This window comes from Tachyglossus aculeatus, unplaced genomic scaffold (genome assembly GCF_015852505.1).
Source record: "Tachyglossus aculeatus isolate mTacAcu1 unplaced genomic scaffold, mTacAcu1.pri scaffold_97_arrow_ctg1, whole genome shotgun sequence".
NCBI classification, from domain to species: Eukaryota; Metazoa; Chordata; class Mammalia; order Monotremata; family Tachyglossidae; genus Tachyglossus; species Tachyglossus aculeatus.
In genome coordinates, this window is record NW_024045100.1 from 2090908 (window position 1) to 2108075 (window position 17168).

Sequence of the window (17168 nt, forward strand, 5' to 3'; positions counted from 1 at the left end):
TCCATCCCCCCATCTTACCTCCTTCCCTTCCCCACAGCACCTGTATATATGTATATATGTTTGTACATATTTATTACTCTATTTATTTATTATTTTATTTGTGCATATCTATTCTATTTATTTTATTTTGTTAGTATGTTTGGTTTTGTTCTCTGTCTCCCCCTTTTAGACTGTGAGCCCACTGTTGGGTAGGGACTGTCTCTATATGTTGCCAGCTTGTACTTCCCAAGCGCTTAGTACAGTGTTCTGCACACAGTAAGCGCTCAATAAATACGATTGATCGATTGATTTATTGATTGGCGTAAATCACGCACAATCCACTTTCGTCTACTGCAAGGTCTATATCTTCCCAACTGGCACCAGCATAGGAAAAATGGTTGTTATAGGCAGCATCTGGGAGAGTCTTCCGGACAACCACAGCGTTGGTGGTGAATTTGACCTTTGCGATATCCCTTGAACTGTAATCGTGGATATACATGGAATTCTGCTCCACTGCTGCCTTCTCCATAGGTGATTCTGCTATCTCGGGGATTTTTAAACAACAATAAATCATCCTCGGAGTTGTGAAGCCTGTAGTACTCCAAGTACCTCGCATTCATGTTCAAAGATGCAATACAATAGAGAGTTTTCTCTGGAGTAAGTGGAGAGTAATCTTTGACCCAGGCAACGTACTTGTAGGAAACACCTTTCCAGTTCAACTGAATTATTGAAGGTTTGCTGATGTTTACCAAGCCGCTATGATTACAGCTACCTGTAAGTAAGGGAAAAATAAGGAAAGCATTTTCAAAATGTGCCAATGTTATAAGGTTCTAAGAAGCAATATGAACCACAGAAGTGTTTCCCAGAAGCAAAAGTATTAATAACAATGATGGTCTAGGGCAGCATTATTTGGAGACCTGGGATCAAGTTCTGGTTCTGCCAGGCTTATGTGAGTGAAAACTGCCCATGTCCTTCACACTGTGTTGTATCTCTGCCTGCCTACTCCCTCATTGTACTCTGGGTCCCAGTGGGAACTGGACTGTCCAGGATGAGATGAGAGAGTGCCAGTAGCAGAAGTAGCAGGGCTTACTGGAAAGGGCACGGGCTTGGGAGTCAGAAGTCATGGGGTTCTAATCCCGGCTCCACCGTTTGTCAACTGTGTGCTTTTGGGAAACTCACTCAACTTCTCCACACCTCAGTTACCTCATCTGTAAAATGGAGATTAAGACTGTGAGCCCTATGTGGGACAACTTGATTACCCTGTATCTACCCCAGAGCTTAGAATAGTGCTTGGCACATAGTAAGTGATTAACAAATACCATCATCATCATCATCATCAGTAGCACCAAGCAAGCCATTAGCAATATAATTTCTGTGCAGGTTCTTAGTTCCAAAGTCTCAGCGCCAAGCCTCACCCTATTCTTCTAATGGGAGATGCTGTCGTACAAACAGTGGTTCTCAATTATTGGCACTTCACAGCCAGCAAAGCCTCTTTGAGAAATACCGGTATTGTATGCTTTACTAAGAGAGGATGAAACTGATCTATTTGCTCATTTGTTGCCTTTCAATATCCGTTGAGCCTTATTAATAATGTAAAGGGACTGTTTTCAATGTTAAAGTTTTCTAGAATATTTTAAGTGTTGCTTTACTTCACTGTTTTAACTCACTATTTCTCTGCTCTTCCCTTCCAGTCTTCCAACTGCCACAGTCGACATATTGCCAAATCCTGTCAGGTCTTCCTACACAACAACTCCCAGATCCCTCACTTTCAGTCAACCCAAACAGCTACTACCCTGGTAGAAGCCCTGGTCATAATCACAGCTAGACTATTGTATTGACCTCCTCGTTGTTCTTCCTGCCTCCAGCCTCTTCCCCCTCAATTGCTGTATTAATCATCTTATTGAAGCAACTTTCAACTACATGTCTCTCCACTCATCAAACTCTCCACTGGCTCCCCGAGTCCTTCTACATCTAACACAAACTCACAGTTGACATCAAGGCTCTCTACTAATTCACCCCCATCTTATCTCTCTGCTCTCTATGCCCACTATTCTCCAATTCATTGTTTTTGTCCTTCCAAACCAAGCGTCTAGCCAGACTTCACATTCTGACATCATTTCCATTGGTATTTTACTGATTTGAGAGCTAGAACTAATTCCAGGACCTACCAAATCTTAGGTTTCCAAAAAAGAGTATGGTGAGTTCTCCTCATAGCATGTGTTTTCCCAAGGTAGAACATGACATGAAATCTTTAGGGAACATTCTTCCAACAACACGTGTCTGTCTGATTAGCACTAGAAGAGATGTTGGATGAAATGATTTTGCTCTTCCATGTAGCATCAGTCAATTGTGGTTATTATAACATGAGTTTCCCTCAATCAATAACCCTGAAGAACATGACCCCTGTGTTATAGGAGAGCTGACTGTATTATTATATACAAAATCATTCTGCTCTGACCCATGAAATGCTCAACCTAGTCTAACTAAATAACACAAAAGCAGATTATCCATATGATATAAAAGCCCATTTACTTGAAATCGTCTGAAAGATTGAGGCCAAAGCGAATTTAGGGACATAATATATAGGTGTAGACTTGGTGGAATTCAGGTCGATTTCCAGAAAATCTGTAGGGAAGAGCCAATATACTGGAGAAGGACCATAGTCCGTGTGCATTAGTACTACAGCGTGACTTGGGTTATGCATGTGACCTTTAAAGTTCTGTTCACAATTGAATCTCTTCCACTTCTTAGAGACCATGACCTTCAGCAAATGGAATTCAGCCATTTTCCCTATAACTACATATCCCATTTGCTAACCATTTTCTGTCCAAGACCTATTTCAGTCTTTCTCTTAGTACATAGTAGAGGAAATCTAATTAGCAAAACCTTTGTGATCTTCATCACATGAAGCAAACTGGAAAGGGAGAAAGTGCTGCCGTAGTCACACTGTACATTAGCTGTAAGTACATGAGAAGCAGCATGGCTTAGTGGAAAGAGCACGGGCTTGGTTGTCAGAGGTAGTGGGCTCTAATCCCAAGTCTGCCACTTGTAGCTGTGTGACTTTGGGTAAGTCACTTTACTTCTCTGGGCCTAAATTCCCTCATCTGAAAAATGGGGACTAAGACTGTGAGACCCCCATGGGACACCCTGAGCACCTTGTAACCTCTCCAGCGCTTAGAACAGTGCTTTGCACATAGTAAGCGCTTAATAAATGCCATCGTTATTATTATTATTATTCTTTGTGCCTCAGTTTCCTCATCGGTAAAATGGGGATTAAGAGTGTGAGCGCCAAGTGGGACAACCTGATAACCTTGTATCTATCCTAGCACTTAGAACAGTGCTTTGCACATAGTAAGTGCTTAACAAATACCATCATTATTATACCGAAGTGTACTTTCCAAGCACTTAGTACAGTGCTCTGCACACAGTAAGCACTCAATAAGTACGACTGAATGAATAAACTGTACTTTGCAGCTTGAAGATCATGATTCAATCCATCAATAAATCAATCAGTAGTATTTATTCAGCAGGTACTGTGTGCAAATCATTGTACTAAATTTTCCGGAGAGTACAAATAGAGGCATAAAACACAATCCCTTCTCACCTGATTAACAACTAACTGGGAAGATAGACACAAAATAATTTGCAGATAGGCAGGAAAAGAGAAAAGGAAAGATGGGTAGATGCATGAAGAAAAGAGAAGCCAAGAGCAAAGACCCAAACACTTCATCCATTCATTCATCCACGAGCATTATCTTCTTGAAATGTTCTCCCTATTCTAAATCTGTAAATAACACAAAAATAATTTGCCTTCTCTAAAAATCCCATTTACTTGAAATAGCCTGAAAGATTGAGACCACAGTTAATTTGGGAACATAATATGCAAGTGTAGACGCAAATGGTGAACCCTAGTCCTCCAGACTGTAAGATCATTTTGGACTGGGAATGTACCTGTTAATTGCTATATTGTACTCTCCCAAGCACTTGGTACAGTGAGTGCTTTGTACACAGTAAGCACTCAATAAATGTGACTGAATGAATGGATGAAAGAATGAAGGTCTTCACCCAGAAAATCCCTGGCCAGAACACTGAACTAGGCTATTAGTAAAAGACAATAAAAGTAAAAGGCAGGGGCCCTGTCCTGAAGAATCTTACAATCTAATGGGTTTGTTGCAAGGAGCCGAGCACAGCCTAAAAATAATTGCTCTGGTGCTTGATCATTTATATTAAGATGAAACTATTACCAAGGGTCTTCCCTTCATTTTTGAAATTTCTGCCCTTTTAGCCCTAGGATTAAATACACAGTTATTAATGTTGCCGCTAAATTTTCAATTGAGTAACAAACCCTTCCGACCACTGCAGCAGGTAAAGAAGATTGAAATTTCTCTGAACCCAACCTCAAATAATTTTGCATATGATTAAACTACAGAATCATGGGTTTCTCTCAATAATTCATGGACTGGTTCATGAATAAAAAACAGAAGTGTGTTCAGCCAAGAGATGGCCTTCACAAAAAAAGGTATAAATTATTATTTTTACCCTAAAACTGATCTCTCAGATGAATGCTTGTTTCCTTTTGTTTATGAAACATTGCATGAATTATTAAAATTAAGTTAGTCAGTGTTCAGTTTAATAACAAAATTATTTGGGGTTATGAATTATTAAAATTAAGTTAGTCAGTGTTCAGTTTAATAACAAAATTATTTGGGGTTCTATGTGATTTAAACTTGATTTTCCTTTTGAAATCACTTTGAAGATTTTTATTTATGCTTTACTCTTTAGTAGCAAGTTAGTTATCTTTTCTGCCAGTTCAAAGGAGTCTCAGTTATTTTCTTAATCTAACCCTGCACTGGCTTCTTATTTGAACCTTGGAGAGAATTTTCCAAAAAAAAAAAATGAGATGATTGCTGTGTCATTTTATGAGTTGTAATGCATATGACTTAAACAAACATTATTACGAGGTTTCAGGTCAAAGACTCTCCTCTTCCCCTCAGCAGTACAATCATGCAATAAGAGACCAAATGCCTATTGAAAATCAGTTCAACCATATTCTGACATCTTATAATACATGGTATTTAGTGAGTGCTTACCGTACGTAGTGCACTGTACTAAACACTTTGGAGAGAACAATGCAATAAATTTGGTAGACATAATCCCTTCCAACAAGTAATTTACAGTCAATTACAGATAGGGGAAATAGCAGAGTATAAGGCAATAGTAGAGTATAAGGCAAGGCCCTATGTTAGCTAATGTAATGTGCATGAGTTGGAAAATGCACTGTGTAACTTGCCATCATTTTCCCTTCCCCACCATCTCTCTCCTTGGTGGTACCTTAGCTCCATTTCCTTTTCCAAATCCCTTTCCCTACACCTCTACCAGGACCTCCTGGAGCAAATAATAATAACAATAATAAGAATAAGAATATTTGTTAAGAACTTACTATGTGCCAAGCACCATATTAAGTGCTGGGGTAAATTCAAAATAATCAAGTCAGAGACCATCCCTGTCCCACATAGGGCTCAGAGTCAAAGTAGGAGAGAATTCTCACTTTACAGATGAGGAAACTAGGTACAGAGAAGTTGAGTGATCTGTCCAGGGTCACACAGCACAGCCAGGATTAGAATGCAGGTTCTCTGACTCCTACGCATGTGCTTTTTCCACTAGGCTATGCTGTTGCGGGCATTTTGATGTTCTTCATTTTCCTCTTCCAATTTGCTCCATCTCATTGCACACTCCTTGAGGGCAGGGTATGTGCTTCTGTCTTCTATTGGATATTCTCCAACAATCTAGTACAGTGCTTGGCACACAGAAGGGGCTCAGTCATTGCAGGAATGATGTTGGTGTTGCCTGGAAATCATCCCAACTGCCTGACCAAATACTGCCACACAGAACAGTCAGGGGCTGCTTTAAAATCACAGTGGTAAAAAAGCCACCTGCTAGTCTTCAACACAAATAGAAAATGTGTACTTCCTTTTTTTTATTTTTCAGCAACACACTGCCCTATCTACTCAACACAACCCAAGATGTACTTGGCCAGCACTTAGCAAATACCCCAATTATTGTTATTATTACCAGCACTTAGAACAGTGGTTTGCACATAGTATGCAGTTAACAAATGCCATTATTATTATTATTATTGTTATTATTATTATTATTATTATTATTATTATTATTATTATGCTACCTAGATCAGATGAAGAGTTGGAAGAAGGTAGTAGGGGAATAAAGCTGCAGAAAACACCAAAGTGCCTTTTTACCCACATGAATTTTTTAGAGCAATAAAGGCAGGGGACTACTAAATGGATTGGAGTGCAAAGTCTTTCCACCCAAGCACGTTCTTAATCATTGATGTTCTCTTTATCTGTGCATCATGTAGATGACACTTCCCCACTTGGCAAGATCCTCGGATGCCCCATTTAACAGTGCTGTACAGAAACACCACCTTGACTGGGAAGGCTGTTGTTCTGCAAAAATCCACGTAGGCAGGCTTGAGTAAAAAAAACACCTGAGAATGTTAACCCCGATTTTACCACAACTTCATTTTCCAGACCAGGCAGATCGCTGAATCTAGGTTCTTACCTCTGGGCCAGTGGGGAATAAAGCAGTAAATGACCATTCAAGGAGGTTATGAGGATCAGGCAATTAAATTGGTATAAAATGCTAGGAAAAGGCTAAAGGGAGTCCAGTTCTCAAGTATATGAATATCCAGGAAAATGTATTGAGCAACTGAGAATGTGGTGCAGAGCAATCAGGATACACTGGCCTCTAAATTCTAGATCAGCCAACCCTAGATCAGCCAACCCGGCTCCTTTCAGGCGGACTATAGCCAAGCATGACAGTGTCTGCTCCTGATCTATTACTATTAAATACATCTTAAATCCCACACAAGGAATGGCTAGTTGGTTGATTTGGAAAATTTGATGAAATGAGGCAGATTATTTTGTTTGAAGTTCTAAGAAATGAAATATAATCAATCAATCAATCAATCGTATTTATTGAGCACTTACTGTGTGCAGAGCACTGTACTAAGCGCTTGGGAAGTACAAGTTGGCAACATATAGAGACAGTCCCTACCAAACAGTGGGCTCATAGTCTAGAAGGGGGAGAAAGAGAACAAAACCAAACATACTAACAAAATAAAATAAATAGAATAGATATGTACAAGTAAAATAAATAAATAAATAAATAGAGTAATAAATACGTACAAACATATATACATATATACAGGTGCTGTGGGAAGAGAAGGAGGTAAGATGGGGGGATGGAAAGGGGGACGAGGGGGAGAGGAAGGAAGGGGCTCAGTCTGGGAAGGCCTCCTGGAGGAGGTGAGCTCTCAGTAGGGCCTTGAAGGGAGGAAGAGAGCTAGCTTGGCGGATGGGCAGAGGGAGGACATTCCAGGCCCGGGGAATGACGTGGACCGGGGGCCGATGGTGGGACGGGAAATATAAATTTAGAATGGAGAAACTGCAAATTTGCAGAATTAACAAATTACACTCCGCTACTTAAAAATATGTTTACTGAACTGCAACTCTAAATAGGCAGTCAAAATAGAAACAAGCCACCGATTTAAGAACAATCTGAACCAAACTCTGTTTCTTTGGCCATTTCTAGAATGGCCAGTCATCCAGGATAGATTTTTAAAGTCCTGCAGTAATGAAAAACCGTGAACTATCAACAGAATTTTGGTTTTTTTTTTGGCTTTCTGGAGGTGCTTCAAGTACTCTCAAGTCTACATTATCAACCAAACCAAGCAAAAATAGAGAGGGAGAAATTGACTTAAAAACATGACAAAATATCAGTTTAATATAAACCTCATAAATATAATATTAACTCAAGCTGGAGAAGGACCAAGTGGTTTGGCAAGAATTCAGGTACACCCAAGGTTGTTGGGAAAGTGAAAATAAAACTGGGTCCAATTGGTTTGAGGAAATCTGGATCCAATTTGTTTAAACAACTGACCTAGGATTAGGGTGGTATTCAAAGCCCAGGAGTGCCTTACTAGGAAATTTTAAAAAAATGCTCATTTCATTTCACCCCTACTTTCAAGTAACACCTTTCTCTGTCCCATGTCTGGGTTTTCGGTCTCCACAGAGCAATAATAATTTTTGCTTAAAAAATAATCATTGGAATAGTCAATACTAGGGTAAAAGTTTCTGGGGAGGAGAGAGCAAGCTTTTCTATTTTCAGAAATCAAACATGGACTTATCCTTCACTATGCATATGTTGAATCAACACACATAGAGAACCTGAAGACACATAAAGCAAAAATGCCCCCAAATACAAATATTTCTTACTGCAAAAATGTTTACAATTCTTCTGACTTCCTGGGGATCATTCCCTGCTAGAGTAGCCAGGGTTGGCACCCCAAAAATCTGGACTCCAAGTTGCATATGACGTCAAGTGGTTAAAACGGCCCCCAGCATGACATGACAACATCATGTGGCTGAGATTTCTGCCAAAATATGCCCAATTAGAGTCAAATTGGCCCAAATCTAGAACATTTCCCTGAGGTGCCCTGACTTCCCAATTGTTCCAGGTCCCAACCAGGTCCATGGAAACCTGGATGCCACATTATTCATTCATTCATTCAATCGTATTTATTGAGTGCTTACTGTGTGCAGAGCACTGTACTAAGCGCTTGGGAAGTACAAGTTGGCGACATATAGAGACAGTCCCTATCCAACAGTAGGCTCACAGTCTATAAAGGGGAGACAGACAACAAAACAAAACATATTAACAAAATAAAATAAATAGAATAAATATGTACAAATAAAATAAATAGAGTAATAAATATGTACAAACATATATACAGGTGCTGTGGGAAGGGGAAGGAGGTAAGATGGGGGATGGAGGGGGGCAAGGGGGAGAGGAAGGAGGGGGCTCAGTCTGGGAAGGCCTCCTGGAGAAGGTGAGCTCTCAGAGAATTGAACTCATCAACAGGAGCTGAGATCAAGGGAGATGAAGTACTGATACTTAAGATAACTAAGATAAATAAGATGGCCTTGATACTACACTCTCGCTGTGCGAATGATTCAGGCTTTGTAGCCGCTAGGAATGGAAAGTGCCAGTCGAACACATTTCTGGCAACTGAGTCCTAGGAACTGGATTTGATTCCCAGAACTTCCACTAACCCAGAGTGTGGATTTTGCCATGTCCTTTCACTTTTTGTTGCCAAATCTTTGAATCTATGTTCTTTCCAACTCAGTCATGCTTCCTGGAACAACAGCTGCTATCATGGGCCCTGAACCACCCCTGATATTCCTGGGTAACCGCTACTATCATGGGAATTAATGACATTGTCTCCAAAAGACAAATACCATAAAAGTTTTTTCAAACTTCTGTCCCTTAGCTCTACCCCCATCAGAGAGATCTTCTCAAGAAAGGTGCTTGGGTCAGCACAGTGTGCAGAGACTCAAGAAGCCTTGCTGCTTAAATGTCTGCTTGGGAATGGATGACCTTCTCTCTGCAACTGGGAACAGTCCAGCAACTTTTCACATCAACCATCAGCAAAGCAAATTTATCCCAGGTCTTTAGTTCACTTGGTCAGACCCCAGTGGTATAAACAAATCAGTTCATTTTATCTTTGCTTTTGTGATTTCTGTAAATAATTGAAATCTATGAATTTCCCCCATTTCCACACTTCTTTCAAGCGAATCCAAATGATAAATAGGGAAACAGCATGTCCTGGTGGAGAAAGCATGGGCCTGGGAGTCAGAGGACCTGAATTCTAATCCCAGTTCCACCACTAACCTGCTGTGTGACCTTGGGCAAATCACTTAACTTTTCTGTGTCTCAGTTTCCTCATCTGAAAAATGGGGATTCATTCTCCCTCTTAATTACAATGTGAGCTCCAAGTGACACCTGATTTCTTTTCTCTACCCCAGTACTCAGTGCAGTGCCTGGCAAATAATAAGTGCTTAACAAATACCACAATAATAAATAATAATTATAACTATCATTATTACCATCATAAATAAAAGAATGCTTACCTGGTGGGAAATTTTGAACTAGGTCATTTTGTTTATTAGATTCTTCACATTCTTTCAGTCTGTTCTTTAGAGCTGCAATTTCCCGACGAATTGTAAGGATATTGTTTTTGTCTAGGGACTCCAACTCCTGCACCAGGAGAGTCATATTCTTGATCTAGGGAAATAAAAACTCAGAGTGACTTTATGGTATGGAGCAATTTCTTTCATAGACATTCTAGAGCTGAATTTATCATTTAGTGAAACACTGCCAGAGAACACACCAGGGGTTTTTGAAGCTGTTTTACTTGGAAGAATAAATTATATGGATTATCTTGAAGAACCATCAAATTGCAGGCAACTGTTTGTGCGACCCCCCCAAAAAATAAAATGGCAGAAAAAGTGAACAGTTTTAATAGCATATTATTTATTCTTTGTATCATCCATAAATGCCCATTAGAGCTTACTTTTAATAATACTTTCCTAATAAACTCTTGTATACTAATTTTATATTGTATACATGTTACTAATGAATGCTACGTTTTTTAGAAACTCTTTACAAATTAGTTCCAGGAGTAACTTTTTTATTAAGATAAATGATGAGAACATTGCACATTGTAGCACTGCTCATCTGAAGATCCTAATAACTTTGAAAATTAAACTGTAAAACAATCCAGCTGAGGAGTAAGATAGGGTAGACATTCTAAGACATGCTAAGGCTAAGGGACATCTGAAGAGTCACAATAAAAAACGGGCACAGAGCCAGGGATTCTGAGGCACAAATTTCAAGTAAATGTTTCCAAGCAACCTCAAAACTGGGAGCTCATATTAGTCAGGTCCCTGAATGTCTACCCTCGTTCAGTCTTGGAAAGACCAAACAAATGCTGGGCATTTCTGCCCCACTTGACCAATAGGAAGATATTTTGCTTTTTGTTTTTTTTCTTTTATGATACTTGTTAAGCAAGCACTTACAATGTATTAGGCACTGTCCTAAGTGATGGGATAGATACAAGGTAATCAGGTTGGACACAGTCCTGTCCCACATGGGACTCACAGTCTGTTGGAAGGAAGAGGATTTAAGTGCCATTTTACAAATGAGGTTTCTGAGGCCCAAAGAAGCTAAGTGGCTTGCCCCAAGTCATAGTAGAGAAGCAACGTGGCCTAGTGAATGGCACATGGGCCTGGAAGTCAGTAGAACCTGTGTTCTAATCCCAACTCCACCACTTTCTTGTTGTGTGACCTTAGGCAAGTCTCTTAACTTCTTTGTGCCTCAGTTACCTAATTTGTAAAATGGGGATTAAGACTGCGAGCTTCAAGTGGGACATGGACTGTGTCCAACCTGATTATAATACATCTATCTCAGCAATTCATTCAGTGCTTCACACATAGTAAGTGTTTAACAAATACCATTAATAATTTAAAAAGTGGTGGATCTGGGATTAGAAACAAAGTTCTCTGTCTTTCAGGCCTCTGATTCCTGGCTGTTACTAAATCCACTAGGTCACATTTGTTGTTCATTCAATATTTCAGCCCCAAGCCAAAATTCAAAGGATAGGCTCAAACCTAACCCTCATTAGGGTCATTCGTGGTCATTTGTGTTTGAGAACAGGCTTTTATTTAATAAAATATCTCTGTGTCTGAGTGTGTGTGTGTGTGTGTATGTTTGTGTGTGTGTGTGGACGTGGGAGACAATAAAGCATATATAGTGGACTGCAACACACATATAATCACAGGGGAAGACATTGTAGGCCAATCCCAGATCACAGCTGAAGGCAACAGGCTTGGAAACCATACAGTGCTGGGCAGAGTAGAGTTGAATCAAGAGTGCATACAAGATCTGGTCCCCAAGCTGCTTTAAAGAGTTCCCTTTGTAAATTGAAAGTGATCACAATTGTTGTAGTGGTATAAAAATCTTCAGGCACAGTGGGAAAGAATTAGCATTTGAGAAGTAGTAGAGAAGCAGCATGGCTCAGTGGAAAGAGCACGAGCTTGGGAGTCAGAGGTTGTGGGTTCTAATCCCGGCTCCACCACTTATCAGCTGTATGACTTTGGGTAAGTCATTTAACTTCTCTTCTCTCCTTCTACAGCCCAGCCCGCACCCTCCGCTCCTCTGCTGCTAATCTCCTCACCGTGCCTCGTTCTCGCCTGTCCCGCCGTCGACCCCCGGCCCACGTCATCCCCCTGGCCTGGAATGCCCTCACTCCCAACATCCACCTAGTTAGCTCTCTTCCTCCCTTCAAGGCCCTACTGAGAGCTCACCTACTCCAGGAGGCCTTCCCAGACTGAGCTCCCTCCTTCCTCTCCCCCTCGTCCCCCTTTCAATCCCCCCCGTCTTACCTCCTTCCCTTCCCCACAACACCTGTATATATGTATATATGTTTGTACATATTTATTACTCTATTTATTTTTTTATTTTACTTGTACATATCTATTCTATTTATTTTATTTTGTTAATATGTTTTGTTTTGTTCTCTGTCTCCCCCTTCTAGACTGTGAGCCCACTGTTGGGAAGGGACTGTCTCTATACGTTGCCAACTTGTACTTCCCAAGCGCTTAGTACAGTGCTCTGCTCACAGTAAGCACTCAATAAATACAATTGATTGATTGATTCTCTTGCCTAAGTTACCTCATCTGTGAAATGGGGATTAAGACTGTGAGCCCCACATGGGACAACGTGATTACCTTGTATATCCCTCAGTGCTTAGAACAGTGCTTGGCACATAGTAATTTTTAAGCACTTATTATAGTGCTCTGCACACAGTAAGAGCTCAATAAATATGATTGAATGAAGTTGCATTTCTCATTCCAGGAGCCAGGAGCTGAAGCAAGACTGACTAATGCCTTACCTCTATTTCCAGTTGATCAATAATTACACTGCTGCCAACAAAAGTGGTTTTCATCTGGGTGACCAGTCTGTGCATCTCCTTGACTTCCAGCTTGAGTAACTCAAAATCCAGGTCATTTTAAGAAATGCTGGTCTTCTCCACGGTCTCAACTCAGATTGTTAGGTTTAGGAGCCTTTGTTCATACCTCTCAGTGACTACAGAATACTCTTTTATCTGAAAGAGTTAAGTTCAAGTCAATTCATCACATCATATTACAATTGAAGAAATACTATTTCTAAAAAGATAGTGTATAGTCAGAGAATGTGGTGTCAGGGTTCAGGCCGCACTGAAGGTCTACAGACCTGTAGTACTGCACAAACCTCTCTACAGTTTTCAGATGCAGATCCACCACAAACACCATATCCAGCTAGAGCAGTGACTTGCTGTCACTTACATACCACCCTCGGCATCAGGGAGACAAAACAGGATCACCAACATCAAAGTCTTGAAATGAAATCAGTCTGTTGGAGCTGAAGCTGTGTTCAGCCCAGTCAAGCTTTGCAGGTTAGGACATATGAGGAAAGGGCTTTTGCTAAAAGTCTCCTTGGATCCTGCCCCTTCCTTCCCCAACATACCACTGCTGTTTTTCAGTCTTTTCACATCTTGATGTCCTTTATCTACCCATCAATTGAATAGAAGTAGCTCCACATTTTTGTCATACAACTCCAGCATGAACTAAAAGCATCCGTGATCCATCAGAAAAGCTACTTGACTTTACAGTGGCCTAAATTGGAAATAGCGTTTATTGCCACTTCAGACTTCACAGATGTGTAAAGGGCTTTGCAGACCCCTGGTCCATGGTAAACAAATGGATAGAAGCTTCTGAAAAGGTCTCTTCCTGCTGACCATGGTCAGGATCTCATTCAAGTTGAGAAAGATAATTTTCACTTCTGTTGTTTCTTTGGAGCATAGAATGAGGTTTGTGCCTTTGGGTGCTAATTATAGTATAAGACACCAATTCAACAAACAATACATATGGGCAAGCATGCATAATACAGCATCTATAATTGAATGCACCCACATTTATTCTAAAAGCTGATTCTCACAATCAGAGCTCCAAATTACACATTTGGTGCATATATTTGAATATCTGATCCAAAAATTCCCTCAGCGCATTTAATGACTGGAACCTATAAAAGGACATTCCTATAAGCAGAGTCAGTCAATGGTTCTTTCTGTGACTGATCTTTTAAAGAAATGTCAGGGATTTAATTTAAGGATTTAATTAGCCAAACTCTAATGCTTATTTAAAAACAACTGTGGTTTATTTTTTTTTTTTGGTTGTTTGTTTTTGGTTTGGGTTATACTTCAATGAAAATAACACTAATATCGCAGTGCAGAAGCCATTCCCCAGTTGAACTGTGTTCAATCCCATTACAGTGTAGCTATCTCAGTGCTTAGTACAGCGTTTGGTATATAGTAAGAATTTTCACAGATACCACAATTATTATGAATCCAATGCCAAGCTTGGTTTTTGATTCCTCTAACATCAGAGGGAGTCCAATATGTATGACACTGAAGTCACAATTCTTCCCTAAATCATTATACTGAATCCAGGCGTGCAAATTGGTGCTTACTCAGAGGCCACTGAACTGAAAGAAATTAGGCTACAGGCAAAGAGGAATTTTAATAAAAATGGAAAATGCAGTCTATAGCAGTGCTTCTGTATTCCTTCAGGTTCCTGTTGCTCACCACTTTTAGGACAGCAAATGCCTTCCAGAAGGAAAGTTTCAGAGGGAGAGAGGACACACTGGGCGCAACATAAAGCTGCAGAGGAACTGCTTAAGAGTGGCTTATATGCACCTAATTAGAGAATATAAATAAATGTTATTCTGCTATTTAGCGAAGCACAGCATGATTGATTGGTTTAGAACTTCCCACTGTCACTATAAACATTAGAACGCTAGGAATCTGAGCCAGGGCTGGTGATATATTTGTAGGCTGACATTTGTTGTTCCTGCTTGCAAGGCTGCCACCTCATCCAAAGATCTAAAACCAAATCTCTATGCAAGATGACCAAATTTTATTCAACCTGAAGCCATGCAGTATTAGTTTACAAATCTCCCCTGGAATACTTTTCTTCTAGTAATTTAAAGCTGTTTGCTGTGAAGTAAGTAAATCAGAAATCTCATTTGCTAAGGGAAAGGTCAATCGAATGTGTCTGGAGACCATTTAGGTGGCATCTGAATCATGCCACTTATCAACTGTGTGTGCTGTGCCCGTCCTTACCATAGGATGAAAAGCTTGGATAACATTGATTTGGAATCAAACTTTGAATCCCTGGAAACTTTAGATACTATGGGAATTTTGGCCTATACCTCCTGGGGTGACATTGTTTTGAAAAGCCCGAAGAAAATGGGCCTAAAAAACCAAAGTGGAAACATTTCCAGATTGTTTGAACCAAAGGTACTAGAATAGACTCTCAAAGGAAGCCCCTCTTACCTCTTTGGCAAGGGTAATGGTGCTTATTGAGTAGCCCCTGGGGACAACACACTGTACTAAGATCTTGGGAAAGACCAACTAAAATACAAGAAGGACCTACTCTCTAATGGGGGAAACAGATATAAAACTATTTACAATTTGTGGAAGCAGAATAAATAATTGAATGTAGAATTGGATGCAGACACATATAGACACAGGTACTGAGAATGGGTAGAGAACTCGGTGGAAGAGATCTCTAAGGCCAACCAACTCAAACTGACAAAAGCCCCTTGTTTCTCACAGTGAGAGCAGTCACAGAAAATATCTCTGAAGATTACAGCACTCATATCTTTCTATATCAACAGGGACCTTACCATTAGTCACCAATTTAGTGTTAAGCAGTCATGCCAACAGCATTCCCCTTCAGGGCTCTTTTTTATTTATGGAACATCCTTCTCATGCCAGTGATGGGCTCTAAGATTTTCTCTATACCAGATTTTGGCCTTGTTCTATTTCTGTAATAACCAGGGTGTTTTCTGTGGGGCTACGTGACCCTTTCCATCTCATCTCCCTCTCATGAAAATTAAGGTCTGCAAATGTATTTTACTTGTCTTGGTTCTGAAGAGGTAGCAACCCCATTAAGAAAGACCTCTGGGGTAAAAACAATTCATTCCTAACATGATTCCTCGGGCACCCAGCGTGTTATTGTTCCTACCTCTTTAGCATCGATCAATAGCTTGGGCTACCTATTTGCATACAATTTGGGGATATCTTCAGCAGGACATGTCCTTGATAATTTTTTCTAGTAGTGGTGATGGCAGGGTGTGGGTGCTGAGTCCCTGGCATTCTCTCATCTGGTACACAGCCCCTTCTAGATTGTAAGGTCGCTGTGGGCAGGGGGTGTGTCTACTAAATCTGTTGTATTCTCCCAAGCATTCAGTACCATGATCTGCACACAGTAAGTACTCAATAAATACCACAGATGATGGTGATGATGATGGTACCCCAGCAGACAGTAGCACACTTTGAAAGATATCTGGCTGAGGTGCAGGATGCAATCTGAGGACCAGGATATCTCTAAACACCCTCCTCAGCAGAAGACACTGCTATGTCCCTGTCAGCTTCAGGCACCACTGTTGAGCAGACTACTCCTTTCTCCCACAAGAACCACTGAGGTCTTTGCCAAACAGCTAACTGAATAATAAAGGAAATTTTGGAGTCAGTGAAGGAGCATGAGAGTGGGTGGGAAAGGAGATGAACATACCTGTGACTTTTTTCCCTTTACTCCGAGTCCCAGAATTGGTCACAAGCCAAAAACCTCCCTCACCAACACCCCAACAAGCAATTCCAGAGGGGAAATCTTGGCAGGTTTCAACCACCCCACAGAAAATACCAGAGACAGGCATTAGTGGGTGAAGTCAGGTTTGTCTTCTGCCAGCTACCATGGACAATTTAGGGCCACTATCACCATCCCCGCACCCTGACTGAATCTCCTGAGACTCAAAAGCAAAGATTTTTGCAGCCCATAGAAGGTGTAGAGACTTTCCATTTCCACTGTTTGCTGCAGATAGCGTGCTCTACCAGTCTCAACTATGGGAGGGAGAGTCAAGCAGAGGCATTTCCATTCCTGGCTTGGGAACTGCCTAGTTCCCTGTCGACCCCTGGCCCATGTCCTACCTATACCCTGGAATGCCCTCCCTCCTCACACCCGCCAAACTAGCTCTCTTCCCCCCTTTAAATCACTCCTGAAAGCTCACCTCCTTCAAGAGGCCTTCCCAGACTGAGCCCCACTTTTCCTCTGCTCCTCCTCCCCTCCCTGTCACCCTTATTCCCTCCCTATGCTCTACCTCCCTCCCCGCACTACAGCACATGTGTACATTTGTACTTAGTTATTATTCTATTTATTTTATTAATGATG

General features: G+C 40.7%; 1 pseudogene; it reads right to left on the bottom strand.

Moving 5' to 3' along the window:
- Positions 1-289: 289 nt before the first annotated feature.
- The window catches only part of LOC119924377, a 28118-nt pseudogene continuing 11239 nt past the window's right edge, over positions 290-17168 (bottom strand).